Raw genomic sequence first — 6,000 nt, 5'->3', positions numbered from 1 at the left:
CCCCAAAGGAACCGTGCTGGGCCCAATCCTCTTTTTAATATACATCAACGATTTTCTACAAAGTGTCAAACATGGTGAATCAGTACTGTTTGCTGACGAGAGTAAAGCTGAGTCACCAAGTGTACTCAATGGAAAAGCCAAGAAAACAGTTAAGCATGTATGCCAATGGATACTGGCTAATAAATTAACCCTAAATGTAAAAACAACCAACAGTATTAGTTTCCACTTAAAACAGGAAACCGAACCGTGTCACGCTAAAAGGTAATGAAGAGCACATAAAGATGTGTACCATCAACAAAATCTTTAGGCATGCATCTCAACTCTCAACTAAATTGGACCAAGCACATTGCGGTACTTGGAAAGTGAATAGCTTCAGCATGCTCTGCACTTAGGATAATAAATTCAGTGTGTAGCAGCTTGTGTACTACAACTGCATATTTTGCATATGTCCACTCTATAATTAGTTATGGCATATCCTTCTGGGGATCAACAGAGCAGAACAGACAAACCATATTTAAGTTGCAAAAAAGGGCCATACGAATCACAACGAAAAACAGCAATAGACCCCACTGCACAGAGTTACTCAAACGTTTGGGTATATTGACAGATTAGATTAATACTTGTTCCATTGATCATGAATACGACACTTTGCAATGATGTGGAATGTGTCAGGTTAATAAAAGATGTCTGTACAAGATATTACATTACACAAAATATTGCATCACAATTCCGTGTGAATACATTTTGCAGACAGTAACACACACATAAAAAAAAAAAAACACACATTGACTAGTTCCCGATAAACAGTTCCATACATGCACATGAAACCAGACACAGACAACACTTAAACCTCAATAGGAAAAACATAAGATAACTTCAGGAAATCACTTTAAAAAAATCTCTTGGAAAAGTGTTTTTATACTGTCAAGGATTATTTGGAATGATGTAAATATATAATTATATGTAAAAATTATCAACTGTGTTATTAAGTGGTTTAACAATGTATCCTTATGTTACAATATTCATGAATTCCGATTCTGATAATTATAAATTTGTGTACCTATTGTATATACTTATGTTGACAACATCCATACAATCCTGATTGTCTATGGTTGGAAAAATAAATAAACTGCAATGGTTTGGTGTACTACATATTGCTTCCCCGAGGTGTAAACATCACTGCTGACATTTATTGTCAACAACTGGGACACCTTGCAGATGCAATCCAAGAACAACGACCAGGAAGACTGCATGAAGTGATGCTACTCCATGGTAACGATCACCCGCATTCTGCTAGACTGACAAAAAACACTATACAGGAGTTGGATTGGGAAGTCATTCCGCACCCACCTTATTCACATGATCTTGCTCTCTCACCCTCAGATTTTCACCTTTTCCACTCTCTACTGAACAACCTTGGAAACTTCCCTTTCCGCATAAAAATGCGCTCCACAAGCTCATTGCTTCAAAATCTTGTGATTTCTACAGTCATTTAAATGAGATGCTATGCCACCACTAGCAGACTGTTCTAATCAGTAAAGGACAACGTATGCTGGTGACTAGTCTCCATTATGTGTGTCTGTGGTGTCTATTAAACCTATGGACCAAACCAATAATTCATAGCTCTGCCACCTCCCACTGTACAAAAATGTGCAACAACTCAAATTATTTTCTATATTCAACCTTTCTACGTCTTCTCTGACTGGGCTATTATCCGAAGAGCTGGGTTAACATAAAAGTTTCCCACAATAGCAATAAAAGAAAAAAAAAACTTTAAATGTTATGCAGAAGCTACTTATGTTTATGGTTAACTCTAAAGCTACCCTTATAAGCACAAGAATTTTGTAGTGAGAAGGCTAGACAAACAAAAAGTTTCAATTGTTAATTTTATGTTGCAAATATGCACTGAACTATGTGGTAAACTTTACACTACCATCCATTCGACAATCTGAAAGTCCATGACTAAGCTGGTAGTGTAATAGCAGAGTCAACGAAGATGAAGAAAAGATCAAATATAGGAAATAATTCGTGTAGCCATATAATTTTATACAATGGTAGGAGGGAGTACCATCAACAACATATTGGAATACTGACTACTGGGGGCTGAGTGTGGGTGCGTTTGAAGGTCACTTCTGTACGTTTCTCTTGATTAACTTGAAAAACACTGCATCTAACAAAAACATATACCAGTAAAAAATTAAACTACATTAAATTTCCTACAAAAAAAGGTCCTATTCATTTTTTTCCCACTAGAACTACCCATCTGCATGAACAGAGTGGGAGAATACTGAAAAACCCGCACAAGGCACATGCTCTACAGCTTAGGTAATTTTTGTGGACCAATCTGTGGTAGTTTCCCAACTTGACAGACCACAAGTGTCGTATATCAAATTTCTTCTTCTCAACTTACTCCATATCACTGTGGTATGTTGTAAACAGTTATTGTTTACACCCAGTAGAAGGTGCTAAGTTTTTTTTTTTTTTTTGGGGGGGGGGGGGGGGGGGGGGATGGGTGGGTGGAAGTGTGTAAACATTTTCTTTCGCAAAAGGTTTTGAACACTAGGCATCTGCTTTGATTTAACAAAGGTTTTGGACAGTGTCAATCACAAAATACTTCTCCAGAAGTTGGACCATTATGCAATATGGGGAGTGGCCCACAACTGATTCACCTCTTACTTTACGAACAGATAGCAAAAGTACGTTCTTCACAGTACTGAGAATGGCTATGATGTGGAGGGTTAGTGCGCAGTATGGTTAAATGGAACTGGGGGGGGGGGGGGTTGTCGTCTGCCCAGGGATCGGTGTGGGGCCAATCCTATACCTTATTTATATGCCTTCTAGTATTACAGGTGATTCTAAAATATTTCTGTTTGCTGATGATACTAGCTTGATAGTAAAGGATGTTGTGTGCAATGGTGGCACTGTTTCAAATAGTGCAGTTCAAGGAATAAGTTCATGGCCTGTGGAAAACAAACTAATGCTACACCACAGTTAAGACTCAGTTTTTACGTTTCTAACACGATTCAACAAAAACTAATGTTCTAATTACATAGAATGGGTATGTGATTGGTGAGACTGTTGATATAGATAGTAAACTGTCATGGAAAGCCCATGTTTCGGATCATGTTCAAAGACTTAATGATGCCATTTTTAATATCAGAACAGTGCCTGAAATAAGTGATAGTTCAATACAAAAAATAGTTTTCTATGCTTTTTTTCATTTGCTTATGGCATATGGTATTATATTTTGGGGTAACTCTTCCCATTCTCAAAGGGTATTTTTTGCTCGTAAACGGGTTGTTCTCGCAATACATGGTGCAAGTTCGTGAACCTCTTGTCAACCCCTGTTCACTAGTCTGGGTATTCTGACACTGGCCTCTATTCTTTAATGTAATTTCTTGTTAACAGTATCAGCTTATCCCTAAGAATTAGCAGCTGTCACTCAATTAATACTAAGCAGAAATCCAATCTGCATTTGGATCACACCTCCCTGACTCTACTGCAGAAAGGTGTGCAGTATTCTGCTGCATCCATTTTCAATACGCTACCACACAAATTCAAAAATCTTTGCAGAGTCCACATGCTTTCAAATCTAAATTGAAGAGTATACTCATTGGTCACTTCTTGTATTCCATCAAGGAGTTTCTTGAAAAATTTGTACAACATTGATGACTGTGTATATATAAACTTATAGCTTGTCATTTTTTTTAGAATTCATATAAACATTTTATTTTATCTATTATTACTTTTCTGCAGTAACTTCATGCACCGACACGTTACGTGACCATCGAGATTTGCTCCTCAATTTGGTCCTATGGAACTCGACATGCAAAACAAAAGAAATAAAAGCTTGAGAAGTGAGGTGCTGTTGCAGCAGCCTGCTGCAGGCAGGATCTCCATTCTGCTCAACAGTGTCACCATAGACATTTCAGATTAGACGAGCTAGCGCTCCTTTTTTCCGAGTCACCGATCACTCACTCCTTAGAAGAGTCTGGCTCTTTGAGCCAGTTCAGGAGCTGATTGCCCATCTATAGCTTCAACTACATATCATAGCACTTGAAAATGATGGAAATTCTACCCCAAATCCTTCCCATCCCAACTCAACCAATATTCCACCACCTACCCTATCTACAGAATATCTTGGTCGATCATTACGTCACTCCCACTCCTAACCCTTTTCCGCAGAGAGTCACATCCCTGTGGATGCCCAGGTGCAAGACCTGCCTGACTCACCCACTTGGCACATCCTACTCTAGTCCCCTCATAAACTTACAGAATATCACTACAGGCACAACCATCTGGGAAAGCAGCCATTTCATACGCCAGTTCTGCTGTAATACCTACACTGCATTTTATGTGGCCAAGACGACTAATCAGCTGTCCACCTGCTATACAGCTATTGCCGAACTGTGGCCAAGAGCAGAGTCGACCACACAGTGGTCGAACATAATACACTCGATTTCATCGGCTTTCACAACTTGTGCCATCTTGATCTTTTGCCCCAGCACTTACTTTTCTAAGCTACATATATGGGAGTTATCCTTGCAACACAACCATATTTCCAGTTCTCGGCTAATCCACTGCAACAGCACCCTCTTTCTCGCAGTCTCCCCTTCCTCTGTTCCACTACCTTCCCAATCCATTACACCACCTCGCCATCTTGTGCTCTAAATTCATTGGTTCCAGTGTGATGCTTCCCTATCCTGTGCAACTGTTGGCTCTCCCTCCCATGTTCCTATCTGGTATTCCTGCTGCCTTCCCCTGAGCTGTCAGCCAATCTTCCCCGATCCTCCCTCCTCTAATCCATCACACCTGACACAACTGCCCATCTATACCACACACTCCAACTTGAACAATTTTCAAATGAGGTTCACTCACTGCCACAAACTAATGTGACTGCTGGATACATCTTATCACCGGCACAATCAAATCTACTCCCAGACACTGGCTACCAGTACTAAGTCATATCCCCCCACCAGATATCAGATGTAAAGACGTTCTCTCAAGAGAATTCAACAAAATAATGGACAATCCAGAACTACCGATAGTCTGATATCAGCAACACAAATGCTAGTCACCTGCGTTTGAGAAAACCACTAAGAGACGGCATGAACTTGAGGAACAGCAACTACCAAACCACCATTGAGTGGCAGAAGAGACTTAATGACAAATGCTGCTCAAAAATGCCTTCTGTGAAGAAGAAGATGCCACCTGGTTTCAATCTGCCTTGCACACAATGGTCCACACTAAACAGAATCCGAACTATGGGAATTGTGCAGCCTCCCACTTCAACTGGAACGTAACTTCAATGCCCGAGTGAGACTGTGGTGCTACACAACAGGCAATCCAGCACATCATCACTGAATGTAGGACAAGAAAGTATAACGGCAGTGCTAGTGACTTTGCTCTCGCGACTCCACAAACTGTAGACTACATATATAATCTAGACATACAAGTGTAAATTTCAATCATGACAGATACTGTATCTCTAGCCATACGCAAAATACATAATAAATAAATAATCTAAGGGATAATGAAATTGTGTACATCCCTGTACTATCATACAAAACCAGTGCCTTATTTCAGATTTTTTCCCCTTATACACAGCTACAAGGAAAACTACACAGGCAAGTGGCACTTTTAACACATATTGTTGAGCCTATGCAATTATTAAATGGAGATTGGTCTCTTCTATGTAACAAAAGCATGCACCATTTTATATTCACAAGAAGCTAGAACATAACTACGTAAACCCGTATAACAAAAATGGTAAGGCACTAGTACTGAAACATAGACCTAGTCTCTAGCCTATCAACAGGAAATCACTGCTGTGCGAGACATTCAATTTTTCTGCCAAAATGTTACTTTACAGCAAGAAATGACACACAAAAAGTCAATGCTTTTCTGTCAGCTAATTCCACACACTCTATGAGGTCAAAGACAAAACTGCTGTCATAATTTTAATTTTATATAAACTTCAATTGTGTGATTTACAGTTCA

This window comes from Schistocerca serialis, chromosome 7 (assembly GCF_023864345.2).
Source record: "Schistocerca serialis cubense isolate TAMUIC-IGC-003099 chromosome 7, iqSchSeri2.2, whole genome shotgun sequence".
Lineage (NCBI taxonomy): Eukaryota > Metazoa > Arthropoda > Insecta > Orthoptera > Acrididae > Schistocerca > Schistocerca serialis.
Note: the sequence above shows the minus strand (reverse complement) of the source record.